This window comes from Platichthys flesus, chromosome 7 (genome assembly GCF_949316205.1).
Source record: "Platichthys flesus chromosome 7, fPlaFle2.1, whole genome shotgun sequence".
NCBI classification, from domain to species: domain Eukaryota; kingdom Metazoa; phylum Chordata; class Actinopteri; order Pleuronectiformes; family Pleuronectidae; genus Platichthys; species Platichthys flesus.
The window spans coordinates 3,171,564-3,192,298 of NC_084951.1; the positions used below are offsets into that span (position 1 = coordinate 3,171,564).

Here is a 20,735-nt window from a genome sequence, read left to right on the forward strand (position 1 = left end):
TCTTTCATCTTTCTCTCCAAATAGGACATTTTGAGAGTGATAGGTTACTAGTGCATGAATAAAGTAGTGTTTCGACTATCAAAAGTCATTTAAATGTTCACTCTTTTCCTTCAGTGATGATGTGTGTGTGTTCCATAGCCTGGTTTTCTTTGATGCTGAGTCTTTCGTGCTCTTTCAAAGGTGCTTCTCCTTTAAAGCAGCAGCAACAGTCCCCTCTGCTGGTTGCAAAGAAAATTGTTAAAAGCTTACAGCACCTGGTATTCCCAGGCGGTCTCCCATCCAAGTACTAACCAGGCCCGACCCTGCTTAGCTTCCGAGATCGGACGAGATCGGGCGTGTTCAGGGTGGTATGGCCGTAAGCAATTATCTCGACCCACAATACCTTATTTATACATGTGAATCGCCACCATCATCAATAGCATGGTTGCTTTGTGACCATCCAAACTTGTTTTTTATTGTTATATAATGTTAAGGAAAAGACACTCACGGTGCAATTTTCTCATAATATAGCAAGAAAAAAATCACTACAATAATTTAATAATGTCCTTCAGTAATAATGTCAGGGTTTCATATACTGTTTCTTCCTTCATGGTGAGTAATTTCTCCCTGCTCTTTCACCCTTCTCTCCAAATATGACATTTTTAGGGTGATATGTTAATTTGACATGAATATAGTAGTGTTTCGAATATCAAATGTCATTTGAATGTTCAATCTCATCCTCCACCTATGATGATCTCCGACTGAATATCCTTTCTTGCTTTGATTGCCAGTCTTTCCTGCTCATTCAAAAATGTGTCTCCTCTGAAGCAGGAGCAACACCAAGCTCTGATGGCAATACAGAGAATCATAACCATAACCAACACTTTCCTTTTATTTTGTGTCCATTGAAACTCATCTTTTGTTGTTGTTTATCTTAAATGAAAAGAATCTGAAGGTGCAATTTTATCATATTATTGCAAGAAACAAAATCATGACAATTTCCATCAGTAAGACTGTGAGGGTTTCATATACTGTTTCTTCCTTGATGGTGAGTAAACTCCCCGCTCTTTCATCCTTCTCTCCAAATAGGACATTTTGAGAGTGATAGGTTACTAGTGCATGAATAAAGTAGTGTTTCGACTATCAAAAGTCATTTAAATGTTCACTCTTTTCCTTCAGTGATGATGTGTGTGTGTTCCATAGCCTGGTTTTCTTTGATGCTGAGTCTTTCGTGCTCTTTCAAAGGTGCTTCTCCTTTAAAGCAGCAGCAACAGTCCCCTCTGCTGGTTGCAAAGAAAATTGTTAAAAAGTTACAGCACCTGGTATTCCCAGGCGGTCTCCCATCCAAGTACTAACCAGGCCCGACCCTGCTTAGCTTCCGAGATCGGACGAGATCGGGCGTGTTCAGGGTGGTATGGCCGTAAGCGATTAACTCGACCCACAATACCTTATTTATACATGTGAATCGCCACCATCATCAATAGCATGGTTGCTTTGTGACCATCCAAACTTGTTTTTTATTGTTATATAATGTTAAGGAAAAGACACTCAAGGTGCAATTTTCTCATAATATAGCAAGAAAAAAATCACTACAATAATTTAATAATGTCCTTCAGTAATAATGTCAGGGTTGCATATACTGTTTCTTCCTTCATGGTGAGTAATTTCTCCCTGCTCTTTCACCCTGCTCTCCAAATATGACATTTTTAGGGTGATATGTTAATTTGACATGAATATAGTAGTGTTTCGAATATCAAATGTCATTTGAATGTTCAATCTCATCCTCCACCTATGATGATCTCCGACTGAATATCCTTTCTTGCTTTGATTGCCAGTCTTTCCTGCTCATTCAAAAATGTGTCTCCTCTGAAGCAGGAGCAACACCAAGCTCTGATGGCAATACAGAGAATCATAACCATAACCAACACTTTCCTTTTATTTTGTGTCCATTGAAACTCATCTTTTGTTGTTGTTTATCTTAAATGAAAAGAATCTGAAGGTGCAATTTTATCATATTATTGCAAGAAACAAAATCATGACAATTTCCATCAGTAAGACTGTGAGGGTTTCATATACTGTTTCTTCCTTGATGGTGAGTAAACTCCCCGCTCTTTCATCCTTCTCTCCAAATAGGACATTTTGAGAGTGATAGGTTACTAGTGCATGAATAAAGTAGTGTTTCGACTATCAAAAGTCATTTAAATGTTCACTCTTTTCCTTCAGTGATGATGTGTGTGTGTTCCATAGCCTGGTTTTCTTTGATGCTGAGTCTTTCGTGCTCTTTCAAAGGTGCTTCTCCTTTAAAGCAGCAGCAACAGTCCCCTCTGCTGGTTGCAAAGAAAATTGTTAAAAGCTTACAGCACCTGGTATTCCCAGGCGGTCTCCCATCCAAGTACTAACCAGGCCCGACCCTGCTTAGCTTCCGAGATCGGACGAGATCGGGCGTGTTCAGGGTGGTATGGCCGAAAGCGATTAACTCGACCCACAATACCTTATTTATACATGTGAATCGCCACCATCATCAATAGCATGGTTGCTTTGTGACCATCCAAACTTGTTTTTTATTGTTATATAATGTTAAGGAAAAGACACTCAAGGTGCAATTTTCTCATAATATAGCAAGAAAAAAATCACTACAATAATTTAATAATGTCCTTCAGTAATAATGTCAGGGTTGCACATACTGTTTCTTCCTTCATGGTGAGTAATTTCTCCCTGCTCTTTCACCCTGCTCTCCAAATATGACATTTTTAGGGTGATATGTTAATTTGACATGAATATAGTAGTGTTTCGAATATCAAATGTCATTTGAATGTTCAATCTCATCCTCCACCTATGATGATCTCCGACTGAATATCCTTTCTTGCTTTGATTGCCAGTCTTTCCTGCTCATTCAAAAATGTGTCTCCTCTGAAGCAGGAGCAACACCAAGCTCTGATGGCAATACAGAGAATCATAACCATAACCAACACTTTCCTTTTATTTTGTGTCCATTGAAACTCATCTTTTGTTGTTGTTTATCTTAAATGAAAAGAATCTGAAGGTGCAATTTTATCATATTATTGCAAGAAACAAAATCATGACAATTTCCATCAGTAAGACTGTGAGGGTTTCATATACTGTTTCTTCCTTGATGGTGAGTAAACTCCCCGCTCTTTCATCATTCTCTCCAAATAGGACATTTTGAGAGTGATAGGTTACTAGTGCATGAATAAAGTAGTGTTTCGACTATCAAAAGTCATTTAAATGTTCACTCTTTTCCTTCAGTGATGATGTGTGTGTGTTCCATAGCCTGGTTTTCTTTGATGCTGAGTCTTTCGTGCTCTTTCAAAGGTGCTTCTCCTTTAAAGCAGCAGCAACAGTCCCCTCTGCTGGTTGCAAAGAAAATTGTTAAAAGCTTACAGCACCTGGTATTCCCAGGCGGTCTCCCATCCAAGTACTAACCAGGCCCGACCCTGCTTAGCTTCCGAGATCGGACGAGATCGGGCGTGTTCAGGGTGGTATGGCCGAAAGCGATTAACTCGACCCACAATACCTTATTTATACATGTGAATCGCCACCATCATCAATAGCATGGTTGCTTTGTGACCATCCAAACTTGTTTTTTATTGTTATATAATGTTAAGGAAAAGACACTCAAGGTGCAATTTTCTCATAATATAGCAAGAAAAAAATCACTACAATAATTTAATAATGTCCTTCAGTAATAATGTCAGGGTTGCACATACTGTTTCTTCCTTCATGGTGAGTAATTTCTCCCTGCTCTTTCACCCTGCTCTCCAAATATGACATTTTTAGGGTGATATGTTAATTTGACATGAATATAGTAGTGTTTCGAATATCAAATGTCATTTGAATGTTCAATCTCATCCTCCACCTATGATGATCTCCGACTGAATATCCTTTCTTGCTTTGATTGCCAGTCTTTCCTGCTCATTCAAAAATGTGTCTCCTCTGAAGCAGGAGCAACACCAAGCTCTGATGGCAATACAGAGAATCATAACCATAACCAACACTTTCCTTTTATTTTGTGTCCATTGAAACTCATCTTTTGTTGTTGTTTATCTTAAATGAAAAGAATCTGAAGGTGCAATTTTATCATATTATTGCAAGAAACAAAATCATGACAATTTCCATCAGTAAGACTGTGAGGGTTTCATATACTGTTTCTTCCTTGATGGTGAGTAAACTCCCCGCTCTTTCATCCTTCTCTCCAAATAGGACATTTTGAGAGTGATAGGTTACTAGTGCATGAATAAAGTAGTGTTTCGACTATCAAAAGTCATTTAAATGTTCACTCTTTTCCTTCAGTGATGATGTGTGTGTGTTCCATAGCCTGGTTTTCTTTGATGCTGAGTCTTTCGTGCTCTTTCAAAGGTGCTTCTCCTTTAAAGCAGCAGCAACAGTCCCCTCTGCTGGTTGCAAAGGTAAATTGTTAAAAGCTTACAGCACCTGGTATTCCCAGGCGGTCTCCCATCCAAGTACTAACCAGGCCCGACCCTGCTTAGCTTCCGAGATCAGACGAGATCGGCCGTGTTCAGGGTGGTATGGCCGTAAGCGATTAACTCGACCCACAATACCTTATTTATACATGTGAATCGCCACCATCATCAATAGCATGGTTGCTTTCTGACCATCCAAACTTGTTTTATTATTGTTATATAATGTTAAGGAAAAGACACTCAAGGTGCAATTTTCTCATAATATAGCAAGAAAAAAATCACTACAATAATTTAATAATGTCCTTCAGTAATAATGTCAGGGTTGCATATACTGTTTCTTCCTTCATGGTGAGTAATTTCTCCCTGCTCTTTCACCCTGCTCTCCAAATATGACATTTTTAGGGTGATATGTTAATTTGACATGAATATAGTAGTGTTTCGAATATCAAATGTCATTTGAATGTTCAATCTCATCCTCCACCTATGATGATCTCCGACTGAATATCCTTTCTTGCTTTGATTGCCAGTCTTTCCTGCTCATTCAAAAATGTGTCTCCTCTGAAGCAGGAGCAACACCAAGCTCTGATGGCAATACAGAGAATCATAACCATAACCAACACTTTCCTTTTATTTTGTGTCCATTGAAACTCATCTTTTGTTGTTGTTTATCTTAAATGAAAAGAATCTGAAGGTGCAATTTTATCATATTATTGCAAGAAACAAAATCATGACAATTTCCATCAGTAAGACTGTGAGGGTTTCATATACTGTTTCTTCCTTGATGGTGAGTAAACTCCCCGCTCTTTCATCCTTCTCTCCAAATAGGACATTTTGAGAGTGATAGGTTACTAGTGCATGAATAAAGTAGTGTTTCGACTATCAAAAGTCATTTAAATGTTCACTCTTTTCCTTCAGTGATGATGTGTGTGTGTTCCATAGCCTGGTTTTCTTTGATGCTGAGTCTTTCGTGCTCTTTCAAAGGTGCTTCTCCTTTAAAGCAGCAGCAACAGTCCCCTCTGCTGGTTGCAAAGAAAATTGTTAAAAGCTTACAGCACCTGGTATTCCCAGGCGGTCTCCCATCCAAGTACTAACCAGGCCCGACCCTGCTTAGCTTCCGAGATCGGACGAGATCGGGCGTGTTCAGGGTGGTATGGCCGTAAGCGATTAACTCGACCCACAATACCTTATTTATAAATGTTAATCGCCACCATCATCAATAGCATGGTTGCTTTGTGACCATCCAAACTTGTTTTTTATTGTTATATAATGTTAAGGAAAAGACACTCAAGGTGCAATTTTCTCATAATATAGCAAGAAAAAAATCACTACAATAATTTAATAATGTCCTTCAGTAATAATGTCAGAGTTTCATATACTGTTTCTTCCTTCATGGTGAATAATTTCTCCCTGCTCTTTCACCCTGCTCTCCAAATATGACATTTTTAGGGTGATATGTTAATTTGACATGAATATAGTAGTGTTTCGAATATCAAATGTCATTTGAATGTTCAATCTCATCCTCCACCTATGATGATCTCCGACTGAATATCCTTTCTTGCTTTGATTGCCAGTCTTTCCTGCTCATTCAAAAATGTGTCTCCTCTGAAGCAGGAGCAACACCAAGCTCTGATGGCAATACAGAGAATCATAACCATAACCAACACTTTCCTTTTATTTTGTGTCCATTGAAACTCATCTTTTGTTGTTGTTTATCTTAAATGAAAAGAATCTGAAGGTGCAATTTTATCATATTATTGCAAGAAACAAAATCATGACAATTTCCATCAGTAAGACTGTGAGGGTTTCATATACTGTTTCTTCCTTGATGGTGAGTAAACTCCCCGCTCTTTCATCATTCTCTCCAAATAGGACATTTTGAGAGTGATAGGTTACTAGTGCATGAATAAAGTAGTGTTTCGACTATCAAAAGTCATTTAAATGTTCACTCTTTTCCTTCAGTGATGATGTGTGTGTGTTCCATAGCCTGGTTTTCTTTGATGCTGAGTCTTTCGTGCTCTTTCAAAGGTGCTTCTCCTTTAAAGCAGCAGCAACAGTCCCCTCTGCTGGTTGCAAAGAAAATTGTTAAAAGCTTACAGCACCTGGTATTCCAAGGCGGTCTCCCATTCAAGTACTAACCAGGCCCGACCCTGCTTAGCTTCCGAGATCGGACGAGATCGGGCGTGTTCAGGGTGGTATGGCCGTAAGCGATTAACTCGACCCACAATACCTTATTTATACATGTGAATCGCCACCATCATCAATAGCATGGTTGCTTTGTGACCATCCAAACTTGTTTTTTATTGTTATATAATGTTAAGGAAAAGACACTCAAGGTGCAATTTTCTCATAATATAGCAAGAAAAAAATCACTACAATAATTTAATAATGTCCTTCAGTAATAATGTCAGGGTTGCACGTACTGTTTCTTCCTTCATGGTGAGTAATTTCTCCCTGCTCTTTCACCCTGCTCTCCAAATATGACATTTTTAGGGTGATATGTTAATTTGACATGAATATAGTAGTGTTTCGAATATCAAATGTCATTTGAATGTTCAATCTCATCCTCCACCTATGATGATCTCCGACTGAATATCCTTTCTTGCTTTGATTGCCAGTCTTTCCTGCTCATTCAAAAATGTGTCTCCTCTGAAGCAGGAGCAACACCAAGCTCTGATGGCAATACAGAGAATCATAACCATAACCAACACTTTCCTTTTATTTTGTGTCCATTGAAACTCATCTTTTGTTGTTGTTTATCTTAAATGAAAAGAATCTGAAGGTGCAATTTTTTCATATTATTGCAAGAAACAAAATCATGACAATTTCCATCAGTAAGACTGTGAGGGTTTCATATACTGTTTCTTCCTTGATGGTGAGTAAACTCCCCGCTCTTTCATCCTTCTCTCCAAATAGGACATTTTGAGAGTGATAGGTTACTAGTGCATGAATAAAGTAGTGTTTCGACTATCAAAAGTCATTTAAATGTTCACTCTTTTCCTTCAGTGATGATGTGTGTGTGTTCCATAGCCTGGTTTTCTTTGATGCTGAGTCTTTCGTGCTCTTTCAAAGGTGCTTCTCCTTTAAAGCAGCAGCAACAGTCCCCTCTGCTGGTTGCAAAGAAAATTGTTAAAAGCTTACAGCACCTGGTATTCCCAGGCGGTCTCCCATCCAAGTACTAACCAGGCCCGACCCTGCTTAGCTTCCGAGATCAGACGAGATCGGGCGTGTTCAGGGTGGTATGGCCGTAAGCGATTAACTCGACCCACAATACCTTATTTATACATGTGAATCGCCACCATCATCAATAGCATGGTTGCTTTGTGAACATCCAAACTTGTTTTTTATTGTTATATAATGTTAAGGAAAAGACACTCAAGGTGCAATTTTCTCATAATATAGCAAGAAAAAAATCACTACAATAATTTAATAATGTCCTTCAGTAATAATGTCAGGGTTTCATATACTGTTTCTTCCTTCATGGTGAGTAATTTCTCCCTGCTCTTTCACCCTTCTCTCCAAATATGACATTTTTAGGGTGATATGTTAATTTGACATGAATATAGTAGTGTTTCGAATATCAAATGTCATTTGAATGTTCAATCTCATCCTCCACCTATGATGATCTCCGACTGAATATCGTTTCTTGCTTTGATTGCCAGTCTTTCCTGCTCATTCAAAAATGTGTCTCCTCTGAAGCAGGAGCAACACCAAGCTCTGATGGCAATACAGAGAATCATAACCATAACCAACACTTTCCTTTTATTTTGTGTCCATTGAAACTCATCTTTTGTTGTTGTTTATGTTAAATGAAAAGAATCTGAAGGTGCAATTTTATCATATTATTGCAAGAAACAAAATCATGACAATTTCCATCAGTAAGACTGTGAGGGTTTCATATACTGTTTCTTCCTTGATGGTGAGTAAACTCCCCGCTCTTTCATCCTTCTCTCCAAATAGGACATTTTGAGAGTGATAGGTTACTAGTGCATGAATAAAGTAGTGTTTCGACTATCAAAAGTCATTTAAATGTTCACTCTTTTCCTTCAGTGATGATGTGTGTGTGTTCCATAGCCTGGTTTTCTTTGATGCTGAGTCTTTCGTGCTCTTTCAAAGGTGCTTCTCCTTTAAAGCAGCAGCAACAGTCCCCTCTGCTGGTTGCAAAGAAAATTGTTAAAAGCTTACAGCACCTGGTATTCCCAGGCGGTCTCCCATCCAAGTACTAACCAGGCCCGACCCTGCTTAGCTTGCGAGATCGGACGAGATCGGGCGTGTTCAGGGTGGTATGGACGTAAGCGATTAACTCGACCCACAATACCTTATTTATACATGTGAATCGCCACCATCATCAATAGCATGGTTGCTTTGTGACCATCCAAACTTGTTTTATTATTGTTATATAATGTTAAGGAAAAGACACTCAAGGTGCAATTTTCTCATAATATAGCAAGAAAAAAATCACTACAATAATTTAATAATGTCCTTCAGTAATAATGTCAGGGTTGCATATACTGTTTCTTCCTTCATGGTGAGTAATTTCTCCCTGCTCTTTCACCCTGCTCTCCAAATATGACATTTTTAGGGTGATATGTTAATTTGACATGAATATAGTAGTGTTTCGAATATCAAATGTCATTTGAATGTTCAATCTCATCCTCCACCTATGATGATCTCCGACTGAATATCCTTTCTTGCTTTGATTGCCAGTCTTTCCTGCTCATTCAAAAATGTGTCTCCTCTGAAGCAGGAGCAACACCAAGCTCTGATGGCAATACAGAGAATCATAACCATAACCAACACTTTCCTTTTATTTTGTGTCCATTGAAACTCATCTTTTGTTGTTGTTTATCTTAAATGAAAAGAATCTGAAGGTGCAATTTTATCATATTATTGCAAGAAACAAAATCATGACAATTTCCATCAGTAAGACTGTGAGGGTTTCATATACTGTTTCTTCCTTGATGGTGAGTAAACTCCCCGCTCTTTCATCCTTCTCTCCAAATAGGACATTTTGAGAGTGATAGGTTACTAGTGCATGAATAAAGTAGTGTTTCGACTATCAAAAGTCATTTAAATGTTCACTCTTTTCCTTCAGTGATGATGTGTGTGTGTTCCATAGCCTGGTTTTCTTTGATGCTGAGTCTTTCGTGCTCTTTCAAAGGTGCTTCTCCTTTAAAGCAGCAGCAACAGTCCCCTCTGCTGGTTGCAAAGAAAATTGTTAAAAGCTTACAGCACCTGGTATTCCCAGGCGGTCTCCCATCCAAGTACTAACCAGGCCCGACCCTGCTTAGCTTCCGAGATCGGACGAGATCGGGCGTGTTCAGGGTGGTATGGCCGTAAGCAATTAACTCGACCCACAATACCTTATTTATACATGTGAATCGCCACCATCATCAAGAGCATGGTTGCTTTGTGACCATCCAAACTTGTTTTTTATTGTTATATAATGTTAAGGAAAAGACACTCACGGTGCAATTTTCTCATAATATAGCAAGAAAAAAATCACTACAATAATTTAATAATGTCCTTCAGTAATAATGTCAGGGTTTCATATACTGTTTCTTCCTTCATGGTGAGTAATTTCTCCCTGCTCTTTCACCCTTCTCTCCAAATATGACATTTTTAGGGTGATATGTTAATTTGACATGAATATAGTAGTGTTTCGAATATAAAATGTAATTTGAATGTTCAATCTCATCCTCCACCTATGATGATCTCCGACTGAATATCCTTTCTTGCTTTGATTGCCAGTCTTTCCTGCTCATTCAAAAATGTGTCTCCTCTGAAGCAGGAGCAACACCAAGCTCTGATGGCAATACAGAGAATCATAACCATAACCAACACTTTCCTTTTAATTTGTGTCCATTGAAACTCATCTTTTGTTGTTGTTTATGTTAAATGAAAAGAATCTGAAGGTGCAATTTTATCATATTATTGCAAGAAACAAAATCATGACAATTTCCATCAGTAAGACTGTGAGGGTTTCATATACTGTTTCTTCCTTGATGGTGAGTAAACTCCCCGCTCTTTCATCCTTCTCTCCAAATAGGACATTTTGAGAGTGATAGGTTACTAGTGCATGAATAAAGTAGTGTTTCGACTATCAAAAGTCATTTAAATGTTCACTCTTTTCCTTCAGTGATGATGTGTGTGTGTTCCATAGCCTGGTTTTCTTTGATGCTGAGTCTTTCGTGCTCTTTCAAAGGTGCTTCTCCTTTAAAGCAGCAGCAACAGTCCCCTCTGCTGGTTGCAAAGAAAATTGTTAAAAGCTTACAGCACCTGGTATTCCCAGGCGGTCTCCCATCCAAGTACTAACCAGGCCCGACCCTGCTTAGCTTCCGAGATCGGACGAGATCGGGCGTGTTCAGGGTGGTATGGCCGTAAGCGATTAACCCGACCCACAATACCTTATTTATACATGTGAATCGCCACCATCATCAATAGCATGGTTGCTTTGTGACCATCCAAACTTGTTTTTTATTGTTATATAATGTTAAGGAAAAGACACTCAAGGTGCAATTTTCTCATAATATAGCAAGAAAAAAATCACTACAATAATTTAATAATGTCCTTCAGTAATAATGTCAGGGTTTCATATACTGTTTCTTCCTTCATGGTGAGTAATTTCTCCCTGCTCTTTCACCCTGCTCTCCAAATATGACATTTTTAGGGTGATATGTTAATTTGACATGAATATAGTAGTGTTTCGAATATCAAATGTCATTTGAATGTTCAATCTCATCCTCCACCTATGATGATCTCCGACTGAATATCCTTTCTTGCTTTGATTGCCAGTCTTTCCTGCTCATTCAAAAATGTGTCTCCTCTGAAGCAGGAGCAACACCAAGCTCTGATGGCAATACAGAGAATCATAACCATAACCAACACTTTCCTTTTATTTTGTGTCCATTGAAACTCATCTTTTGTTGTTGTTTATCTTAAATGAAAAGAATCTGAAGGTGCAATTTTATCATATTATTGCAAGAAACAAAATCATGACAATTTCCATCAGTAAGACTGTGAGGGTTTCATATACTGTTTCTTCCTTGATGGTGAGTAAACTCCCCGCTCTTTCATCCTTCTCTCCAAATAGGACATTTTGAGAGTGATAGGTTACTAGTGCATGAATAAAGTAGTGTTTCGACTATCAAAAGTCATTTAAATGTTCACTCTTTTCCTTCAGTGATGATGTGTGTGTGTTCCATAGCCTGGTTTTCTTTGATGCTGAGTCTTTCGTGCTCTTTCAAAGGTGCTTCTCCTTTAAAGCAGCAGCAACAGTCCCCTCTGCTGGTTGCAAAGAAAATTGTTGAAAGCTTACAACACCTGGTATTCCCAGGCGGTCTCCCATCCAAGTACTAACCAGGCCCGACCCTGCTTAGCTTCCGAGATCGGACGAGATCGGGCGTGTTCAGGGTGGTATGGCCGTAAGCAATTAACTCGACCCACAATACCTTATTTATACATGTGAATCGCCACCATCATCAATAGCATGGTTGCTTTGTGACCATCCAAACTTGTTTTTTATTGTTATAAAATGTTAAGGAAAAGACACTCACGGTGCAATTTTCTCATAATATAGCAAGAAAAAAATCACTACAATAATTTAATAATGTCCTTCAGTAATAATGTCAGGGTTTCATATACTGTTTCTTCCTTCATGGTGAGTAATTTCTCCCTGCTCTTTCACCCTTCTCTCCAAATATGACATTTTTAGGGTGATATGTTAATTTGACATGAATATAGTAGTGTTTCGAATATCAAATGTCATTTGAATGTTCAATCTCATCCTCCACCTATGATGATCTCCGACTGAATATCCTTTCTTGCTTTGATTGCCAGTCTTTCCTGCTCATTCAAAAATGTGTCTCCTCTGAAGCAGGAGCAACACCAAGCTCTGATGGCAATACAGAGAATCATAACCATAACCAACACTTTCCTTTTATTTTGTGTCCATTGAAACTCATCTTTTGTTGTTGTTTATGTTAAATGAAAAGAATCTGAAGGTGCAATTTTATCATATTATTGCAAGAAACAAAATCATGACAATTTCCATCAGTAAGACTGTGAGGGTTTCATATACTGTTTCTTCCTTGATGGTGAGTAAACTCCCCGCTCTTTCATCCTTCTCTCCAAAAAGGACATTTTGAGAGTGATAGGTTACTAGTGCATGAATAAAGTAGTGTTTCGACTATCAAAAGTCATTTAAATGTTCACTCTTTTCCTTCAGTGATGATGTGTGTGTGTTCCATAGCCTGGTTTTCTTTGATGCTGAGTCTTTCGTGCTCTTTCAAAGGTGCTTCTCCTTTAAAGCAGCAGCAACAGTCCCCTCTGCTGGTTGCAAAGAAAATTGTTAAAAGCTTACAGCACCTGGTATTCCCAGGCGGTCTCCCATCCAAGTACTAACCAGGCCCGACCCTGCTTAGCTTCCGAGATCAGACGAGATCGGGCGTGTTCAGGGTGGTATGGCCGTAAGCGATTAACTCGACCCACAATACCTTATTTATACATATGAATCGCCACCATCATCAATAGCATGGTTGCTTTGTGACCATCCAAACTTGTTTTTTATTGTTATATAATGTTAAGGAAAAGACACTCAAGGTGCAATTTTCTCATAATATAGCAAGAAAAAAATCACTACAATAATTTAATAATGTCCTTCAGTAATAATGTCAGGGTTGCATATACTGTTTCTTCCTTCATGGTGAGTAATTTCTCCCTGCTCTTTCACCCTGCTCTCCAAATATGACATTTTTAGGGTGATATGTTAATTTGACATGAATATAGTAGTGTTTCGAATATCAAATGTCATTTGAATGTTCAATCTCATCCTCCACCTATGATGATCTCCGACTGAATATCCTTTCTTGCTTTGATTGCCAGTCTTTCCTGCTCATTCAAAAATGTGTCTCCTCTGAAGCAGGAGCAACACCAAGCTCTGATGGCAATACAGAGAATCATAACCATAACCAACACTTTCCTTTTATTTTGTGTCCATTGAAACTCATCTTTTGTTGTTGTTTATCTTAAATGAAAAGAATCTGAAGGTGCAATTTTATCATATTATTGCAAGAAACAAAATCATGACAATTTCCATCAGTAAGACTGTGAGGGTTTCATATACTGTTTCTTCCTTGATGGTGAGTAAACTCCCCGCTCTTTCATCATTCTCTCCAAATAGGACATTTTGAGAGTGATAGGTTACTAGTGCATGAATAAAGTAGTGTTTCGACTATCAAAAGTCATTTAAATGTTCACTCTTTTCCTTCAGTGATGATGTGTGTGTGTTCCATAGCCTGGTTTTCTTTGATGCTGAGTCTTTCGTGCTCTTTCAAAGGTGCTTCTCCTTTAAAGCAGCAGCAACAGTCCCCTCTGCTGGTTGCAAAGAAAATTGTTAAAAGCTTACAGCACCTGGTATTCCCAGGCGGTCTCCCATCCAAGTACTAACCAGGCCCGACCCTGCTTAGCTTCCGAGATCGGACGAGATCGGGCGTGTTCAGGGTGGTATGGCCGTAAGCGATTAACTCGACCCACAATACCTTATTTATACATGTGAATCGCCACCATCATCAATAGCATGGTTGCTTTGTGACCATCCAAACTTGTTTTTTATTGTTATATAATGTTAAGGAAAAGACACTCAAGGTGCAATTTTCTCATAATATAGCAAGAAAAAAATCACTACAATAATTTAATAATGTCCTTCAGTAATAATGTCAGGGTTGCATATACTGTTTCTTCCTTCATGGTGAGTAATTTCTCCCTGCTCTTTCACCCTGCTCTCCAAATATGACATTTTTAGGGTGATATGTTAATTTGACATGAATATACTAGTGTTTCGAATATCAAATGTCATTTGAATGTTCAATCTCATCCTCCACCTATGATGATCTCCGACTGAGTATCCTTTCTTGCTTTGATTGCCAGTCTTTCCTGCTCATTCAAAAATGTGTCTCCTCTGAAGCAGGAGCAACACCAAGCTCTGATGGCAATACAGAGAATCATAACCATAACCAACACTTTCCTTTTATTTTGTGTCCATTGAAACTCATCTTTTGTTGTTGTTTATGTTAAATGAAAAGAATCTGAAGGTGCAATTTTATCATATTATTGCAAGAAACAAAATCATGACAATTTCCATCAGTAAGACTGTGAGGGTTTCATATACTGTTTCTTCCTTGATGGTGAGTAAACTCCCCGCTCTTTCATCCTTCTCTCCAAATAGGACATTTTGAGAGTGATAGGTTACTAGTGCATGAATAAAGTAGTGTTTCGACTATCAAAAGTCATTTAAATGTTCACTCTTTTCCTTCAGTGATGATGTGTGTGTGTTCCATAGCCTGGTTTTCTTTGATGCTGAGTCTTTCGTGCTCTTTCAAAGGTGCTTCTCCTTTAAAGCAGCAGCAACAGTCCCCTCTGCTGGTTGCAAAGAAAATTGTTAAAAGCTTACAGCACCTGGTATTCCCAGGCGGTCTCCCATCCAAGTACTAACCAGGCCCGACCCTGCTTAGCTTCCGAGATCGTACGAGATCGGGCGTGTTCAGGGTGGTATGGCCGTAAGCGATTAACCCGACCCACAATACCTTATTTATACATGTGAATCGCCACCATCATCAATAGCATGGTTGCTTTGTGACCATCCAAACTTGTTTTTTATTGTTATATAATGTTAAGGAAAAGACACTCAAGGTGCAATTTTCTCATAATATAGCAAGAAAAAAATCACTACAATAATTTAATAATGTCCTTCAGTAATAATGTCAGGGTTTCATATACTGTTTCTTCCTTCATGGTGAGTAATTTCTCCCTGCTCTTTCACCCTGCTCTCCAAATATGACATTTTTAGGGTGATATGTTAATTTGACATGAATATAGTAGTGTTTCGAATATCAAATGTAATTTGAATGTTCAATCTCATCCTCCACCTATGATGATCTCCGACTGAATATCCTTTCTTGCTTTGATTGCCAGTCTTTCCTGCTCATTCAAAAATGTGTCTCCTCTGAAGCAGGAGCAACACCAAGCTCTGATGGCAATACAGAGAATCATAACCATAACCAACACTTTCCTTTTATTTTGTGTCCATTGAAACTCATCTTTTGTTGTTGTTTATCTTAAATGAAAAGAATCTGAAGGTGCAATTTTATCATATTATTGCAAGAAACAAAATCATGACAATTTCCATCAGTAAGACTGTGAGGGTTTCATATACTGTTTCTTCCTTGATGGTGAGTAAACTCCCCGCTCTTTCATCCTTCTCTCCAAATAGGACATTTTGAGAGTGATAGGTTACTAGTGCATGAATAAAGTAGTGTTTCGACTATCAAAAGTCATTTAAATGTTCACTCTTTTCCTTCAGTGATGATGTGTGTGTGTTCCATAGCCTGGTTTTCTTTGATGCTGAGTCTTTCGTGCTCTTTCAAAGGTGCTTCTCCTTTAAAGCAGCAGCAACAGTCCCCTCTGCTGGTTGCAAAGAAAATTGTTAAAAGCTTACAGCACCTGGTATTCCCAGGCGGTCTCCCATCCAAGTACTAACCAGGCCCGACCCTGCTTAGCTTCCGAGATCGGACGAGATCGGGCGTGTTCAGGGTGGTATGGCCGTAAGCGATTAACTCGACCCAAAATACCTTATTTATACATGTGAATCGCCACCATCATCAATAGCATGGTTGCTTTGTGACCATCCAAACTTGTTTTTTATTGTTATATAATGTTAAGGAAAAGACACTCAAGGTGCAATTTTCTCATAATACAGCAAGAAAAAAATCACTACAATAATTTAATAATGTCCTTCAGTAATAATGTCAGGGTTGCATATACTGTTTCTTCCTCCATGGTGAGTAATTTCTCCCTGCTCTTTCACCCTGCTCTCCAAATATGACATTTTTAGGGTGATATGTTAATTTGACATGAATATAGTAGTGTTTCGAATATCAAATGTCATTTGAATGTTCAATCTCATCCTCCACCTATGATGATCTCCGACTGAATATCCTTTCTTGCTTTGATTGCCAGTCTTTCCTGCTCATTCAAAAATGTGTCTCCTCTGAAGCAGGAGCAACACCAAGCTCTGATGGCAATACAGAGAATCATAACCATAACCAACACTTTCCTTTTATTTTGTGTCCATTGAAACTCATCTTTTGTTGTTTGTTATGTTAAATGAAAAGAATCTGAAGGTGCAATTTTATCATATTATTGCAAGAAACAAAATCATGACAATTTCCATCAGTAAGACTGTGAGGGTTTCATATACTGTTTCTTCCTTGATGGTGAGTAAACTCCCCGCTCTTTCATCCTTCTCTCCAAATAGGACATTTTGAGAGTGATAGGTTACTAGTGCATGAATAAAGTAGTGTTTCGACTATCAAAAGTCATTTAAATGTTCACTCTTTTCCTTCAGTGATGATGTGTGTGTGTTCCATAGCCTGGTTTTCTTTGATGCTGAGTCTTTCGTGCTCTTTCAAAGGTGCTTCTCCTTTAAAGCAGCAGCAACAGTCCCCTCTGCTGGTTGCAAAGAAAATTGTTAAAAGCTTACAGCACCTGGTATTCCCAGGCGGTCTCCCATCCAAGTACTAACCAGGCCCGACCCTGCTTAGCTTCCGAGATCGGACGAGATCGGGCGTGTTCAGGGTGGTATGGCCGTAAGTGATTAACTCGACCCACAATACCTTATTTATAAATGTTAATCGCCACCATCATCAATAGCATGGTTGCTTTGTGACCATCCAAACTTGTTTTTTATTGTTATATAATGTTAAGGAAAAGACACTCAAGGTGCAATTTTCTCATAATATAGCAAGAAAAAAATCACTACAATAATTTAATAATGTCCTTCAGTAATAATGTCAGAGTTTCATATACTGTTTCTTCCTTCATGGTGAGTAATTTCTCCCTGCTCTTTCACCCTGCTCTCCAAATATGACATTTTTAGGGTGATATGTTAATTTGACATGAATATAGTAGTGTTTCGAATATCAAATGTCATTTGAATGTTCAATCTCATCCTCCACCTATGATGATCTCCGACTGAATATCCTTTCTTGCTTTGATTGCCAGTCTTTCCTGCTCATTCAAAAATGTGTCTCCTCTGAAGCAGGAGCAACACCAAGCTCTGATGGCAATACAGAGAATCATAACCATAACCAACACTTTCCTTTTATTTTGTGTCCATTGAAACTCATCTTTTGTTGTTGTTTATCTTAAATGAAAAGAATCTGAAGGTGCAATTTTATCATATTATTGCAAGAAACAAAATCATGACAATTTCCATCAGTAAGACTGTGAGGGTTTCATATATTGTTTCTTCCTTGATGGTGAGTAAACTCCCCGCTCTTTCATCATTCTCTCCAAATAGGACATTTTGAGAGTGATAGGTTACTAGTGCATGAATAAAGTAGTGTTTCGACTATCAAAAGTCATTTAAATGTTCACTCTTTTCCTTCAGTGATGATGTGTGTGTGTTCCATAGCCTGGTTTTCTTTGATGCTGAGTCTTTCGTGCTCTTTCAAAGGTGCTTCTCCTTTAAAGCAGCAGCAACAGTCCCCTCTGCTGGTTGCAAAGAAAATTGTTAAAAGCTTACAGCACCTGGTATTCCCAGGCGGTCTCCCATTCAAGTACTAACCAGGCCCGACCCTGCTTAGCTTCCGAGATCGGACGAGATCGGGCGTGTTCAGGGTGGTATGGCCGTAAGCGATTAACTCGACCCACAATACCTTATTTATACATGTGAATCGCCACCATCATCAATAGCATGGTTGCTTTGTGACCATCCAAACTTGTTTTTTATTGTTATATAATGTTAAGGAAAAGACACTCAAGGTGCAATTTTCTCATAATATAGCAAGAAAAAAATCACTACAATAATTTAATAATGTCCTTCAGTAATAATGTCAGGGTTTCATATACTGTTTCTTCCTTCATGGTGAGTAATTTCTCCCTGCTCTTTCACCCTGCTCTCCAAATATGACATTTTTAGGGTGATATGTTAATTTGACATGAATATAGTAGTGTTTCGAATATCAAATGTCATTTGAATGTTCAATCTCATCCTCCACCTATGATGATCTCCGACTGAATATCCTTTCTTGCTTTGATTGCCAGTCTTTCCTGCTCATTCAAAAATGTGTCTCCTCTGAAGCAGGAGCAACACCAAGCTCTGATGGCAATACAGAGAATCATAACCATAACCAACACTTTCCTTTTATTTTGTGTCCATTGAAACTCATCTTTTGTTGTTTGTTATGTTAAATGAAAAGAATCTGAAGGTGCAATTTTATCATATTATTGCAAGAAACAAAATCATGACAATTTCCATCAGTAAGACTGTGAGGGTTTCATATACTGTTTCTTCCTTGATGGTGAGTAAACTCCCCGCTCTTTCATCCTTCTCTCCAAATAGGACATTTTGAGAGTGATAGGTTACTAGTGCATGAATAAAGTAGTGTTTCGACTATCAAAAGTCATTTAAATGTTCACTCTTTTCCTTCAGTGATGATGTGTGTGTGTTCCATAGCCTGGTTTTCTTTGATGCTGAGTCTTTCGTGCTCTTTCAAAGGTGCTTCTCCTTTAAAGCAGCAGCAACAGTCCCCTCTGCTGGTTGCAAAGAAAATTGTTAAAAGATTACAGCACCTGGTATTCCCAGGCGGTCTCCCATCCAAGTACTAACCAGGCCCGACCCTGCTTAGCTTCCGAGATCGGACGAGATCGGGCGTGTTCAGGGTGGTATGGCCGTAAGTGATTAACTCGACCCACAATACCTTATTTATAAATGTTAATCGCCACCATCATCAATAGCATGGTTGCTTTGTGACCATCCAAACTTGTTTTTTATTGTTATATAATGTTAAGGAAAAGACACTCAAGGTGCAATTTTCTCATAATATAGCAAGAAAAAAATCACTACAATAATTTAATAATGTCCTTCAGTAATAATGTCAGAGTTTCATATACTGTTTCTTCCTTCATGGTGAGTAATTTCTCCCTGCTCTTTCACCCTGCTCTCCAAATATGACATTTTTAGGGTGATATGTTAATTTGACATGAATATAGTAGTGTTTCGAATATCAAATGTCATTTGAATGTTCAATCTCATCCTCCACCTATGATGATCTCCGACTGAATATCCTTTCTTGCTTTGATTGCCAGTCTTTCCTGCTCATTCAAAAATGTGTCTCATCTGAAGCAGGAGCAACACCAAGCTCTGATGGCAATACAGAGAATCATAACCATAACCAACACTTTCCTTTTATTTTGTGTCCATTGAAACTCATCTTTTGTTGTTGTTTATCTTAAATGAAAAGAATCTGAAGGTGCAATTTTATCATATTATTGCAAGAAACAAAATCATGACAATTTCCATCAGTAAGACTGTGAGGGTTTCATATATTGTTTCTTCCTTGATGGTGAGTAAACTCCCCGCTCTTTCATCATTCTCTCCAAATAGGACATTTTGAGAGTGATAGGTTACTAGTGCATGAATAAAGTAGTGTTTCGACTATCAAAAGTCATTTAAATGTTCACTCTTTTCCTTCAGTGATGATGTGTGTGTGTTCCATAGCCTGGTTTTCTTTGATGCTGAGTCTCGTGCTCTTTCAAAGGTGCTTCTCCTTTAAAGCAGCAGCAACAGTCCCCTCTGCTGGTTGCAAAGAAAATTGTTAAAAGCTTACAGCACCTGGTATTCCCAGGCGGTCTCCCATTCAAGTACTAACCAGGCCCGACCCTGCTTAGCTTCCGAGATCGGACGAGATCGGGCGTGTTCAGGGTGGTATGGCCGTAAGCGATTAACTCGACCCACAATACCTTATTTATACATGTGAATCGCCACCATCATCAATAGCATGGTTGCTTTGTGACCATCCAAACTTGTTTTTTATTGTTATATAATGTTAAGGAAAAGACACTCAAGGTGCAATTTTCTCATAATATAGCAAGAAAAAAATCACTACAATAATTTAATAATGTCCTTCAGTAATAATGTCAGGGTTTCATATACTGTTTCTTCCTTCATGGTGAGTAATTTCTCCCTGCTCTTTCACCCTGCTCTCCAAATATGACATTTTTAGGGTGATATGTTAATTTGACATGAATATAGTAGTGTTTCGAATATCAAATGTCATTTGAATGTTCAATCTCATCCTCCACCTATGATGATCTCCGACTGAATATCCTTTCTTGCTTTGATTGCCAGTCTTTCCTGCTCATTCAAAAATGTGTCTCCTCTGAAGCAGGAGCAACACCAAGCTCTGATGGCAATACAGAGAATCATAACCATAACCAACACTTTCCTTTTATTTTGTGTCCATTGAAACTCATCTT

General features: G+C 38.4%; 20 non-coding genes across 20 annotated transcripts; all 20 read right to left on the bottom strand.

The window, feature by feature from the left end:
- Positions 1 to 242: 242 nt before the first annotated feature.
- Positions 243 to 361, bottom strand: LOC133957480 (5S ribosomal RNA). Its single transcript, XR_009921269.1, has one exon. It is a non-coding gene; the product is annotated as a 5S ribosomal RNA (ribosomal RNA).
- A 925-nt stretch (positions 362 to 1,286) lies between these two features.
- Positions 1,287 to 1,405, bottom strand: LOC133957789 (5S ribosomal RNA). The gene has a single exon (XR_009921560.1). It is a non-coding gene; the product is annotated as a 5S ribosomal RNA (ribosomal RNA).
- A 925-nt stretch (positions 1,406 to 2,330) lies between these two features.
- On the bottom strand, positions 2,331 to 2,449 carry LOC133957715 (5S ribosomal RNA). Its single transcript, XR_009921491.1, has one exon. It is a non-coding gene; the product is annotated as a 5S ribosomal RNA (ribosomal RNA).
- Positions 2,450 to 3,374: 925 nt separating this feature from the next.
- LOC133957716 (5S ribosomal RNA) lies at positions 3,375 to 3,493 on the bottom strand. Its single transcript, XR_009921492.1, has one exon. It is a non-coding gene; the product is annotated as a 5S ribosomal RNA (ribosomal RNA).
- Positions 3,494 to 4,419: 926 nt separating this feature from the next.
- Positions 4,420 to 4,538, bottom strand: LOC133957772 (5S ribosomal RNA). Its single transcript, XR_009921545.1, has one exon. It is a non-coding gene; the product is annotated as a 5S ribosomal RNA (ribosomal RNA).
- A 926-nt stretch (positions 4,539 to 5,464) lies between these two features.
- On the bottom strand, positions 5,465 to 5,583 carry LOC133957481 (5S ribosomal RNA). Its single transcript, XR_009921270.1, has one exon. It is a non-coding gene; the product is annotated as a 5S ribosomal RNA (ribosomal RNA).
- Positions 5,584 to 6,508: 925 nt separating this feature from the next.
- On the bottom strand, positions 6,509 to 6,627 carry LOC133957759 (5S ribosomal RNA). Its single transcript, XR_009921533.1, has one exon. It is a non-coding gene; the product is annotated as a 5S ribosomal RNA (ribosomal RNA).
- Positions 6,628 to 7,552: 925 nt separating this feature from the next.
- On the bottom strand, positions 7,553 to 7,671 carry LOC133957642 (5S ribosomal RNA). Its single transcript, XR_009921422.1, has one exon. It is a non-coding gene; the product is annotated as a 5S ribosomal RNA (ribosomal RNA).
- A 925-nt stretch (positions 7,672 to 8,596) lies between these two features.
- On the bottom strand, positions 8,597 to 8,715 carry LOC133957854 (5S ribosomal RNA). The gene has a single exon (XR_009921622.1). It is a non-coding gene; the product is annotated as a 5S ribosomal RNA (ribosomal RNA).
- A 926-nt stretch (positions 8,716 to 9,641) lies between these two features.
- LOC133957482 (5S ribosomal RNA) lies at positions 9,642 to 9,760 on the bottom strand. Its single transcript, XR_009921271.1, has one exon. It is a non-coding gene; the product is annotated as a 5S ribosomal RNA (ribosomal RNA).
- A 925-nt stretch (positions 9,761 to 10,685) lies between these two features.
- LOC133957483 (5S ribosomal RNA) lies at positions 10,686 to 10,804 on the bottom strand. Its single transcript, XR_009921272.1, has one exon. It is a non-coding gene; the product is annotated as a 5S ribosomal RNA (ribosomal RNA).
- Positions 10,805 to 11,729: 925 nt separating this feature from the next.
- Positions 11,730 to 11,848, bottom strand: LOC133957688 (5S ribosomal RNA). The gene has a single exon (XR_009921465.1). It is a non-coding gene; the product is annotated as a 5S ribosomal RNA (ribosomal RNA).
- Positions 11,849 to 12,773: 925 nt separating this feature from the next.
- On the bottom strand, positions 12,774 to 12,892 carry LOC133957643 (5S ribosomal RNA). The gene has a single exon (XR_009921423.1). It is a non-coding gene; the product is annotated as a 5S ribosomal RNA (ribosomal RNA).
- A 925-nt stretch (positions 12,893 to 13,817) lies between these two features.
- Positions 13,818 to 13,936, bottom strand: LOC133957484 (5S ribosomal RNA). The gene has a single exon (XR_009921273.1). It is a non-coding gene; the product is annotated as a 5S ribosomal RNA (ribosomal RNA).
- Positions 13,937 to 14,861: 925 nt separating this feature from the next.
- LOC133957681 (5S ribosomal RNA) lies at positions 14,862 to 14,980 on the bottom strand. The gene has a single exon (XR_009921459.1). It is a non-coding gene; the product is annotated as a 5S ribosomal RNA (ribosomal RNA).
- Positions 14,981 to 15,905: 925 nt separating this feature from the next.
- On the bottom strand, positions 15,906 to 16,024 carry LOC133957485 (5S ribosomal RNA). Its single transcript, XR_009921274.1, has one exon. It is a non-coding gene; the product is annotated as a 5S ribosomal RNA (ribosomal RNA).
- Positions 16,025 to 16,949: 925 nt separating this feature from the next.
- Positions 16,950 to 17,068, bottom strand: LOC133957705 (5S ribosomal RNA). Its single transcript, XR_009921481.1, has one exon. It is a non-coding gene; the product is annotated as a 5S ribosomal RNA (ribosomal RNA).
- Positions 17,069 to 17,993: 925 nt separating this feature from the next.
- LOC133957672 (5S ribosomal RNA) lies at positions 17,994 to 18,112 on the bottom strand. The gene has a single exon (XR_009921450.1). It is a non-coding gene; the product is annotated as a 5S ribosomal RNA (ribosomal RNA).
- Positions 18,113 to 19,037: 925 nt separating this feature from the next.
- On the bottom strand, positions 19,038 to 19,156 carry LOC133957763 (5S ribosomal RNA). The gene has a single exon (XR_009921537.1). It is a non-coding gene; the product is annotated as a 5S ribosomal RNA (ribosomal RNA).
- A 923-nt stretch (positions 19,157 to 20,079) lies between these two features.
- On the bottom strand, positions 20,080 to 20,198 carry LOC133957673 (5S ribosomal RNA). Its single transcript, XR_009921451.1, has one exon. It is a non-coding gene; the product is annotated as a 5S ribosomal RNA (ribosomal RNA).
- Between the last annotated feature and the right edge of the window lie 537 nt (positions 20,199 to 20,735).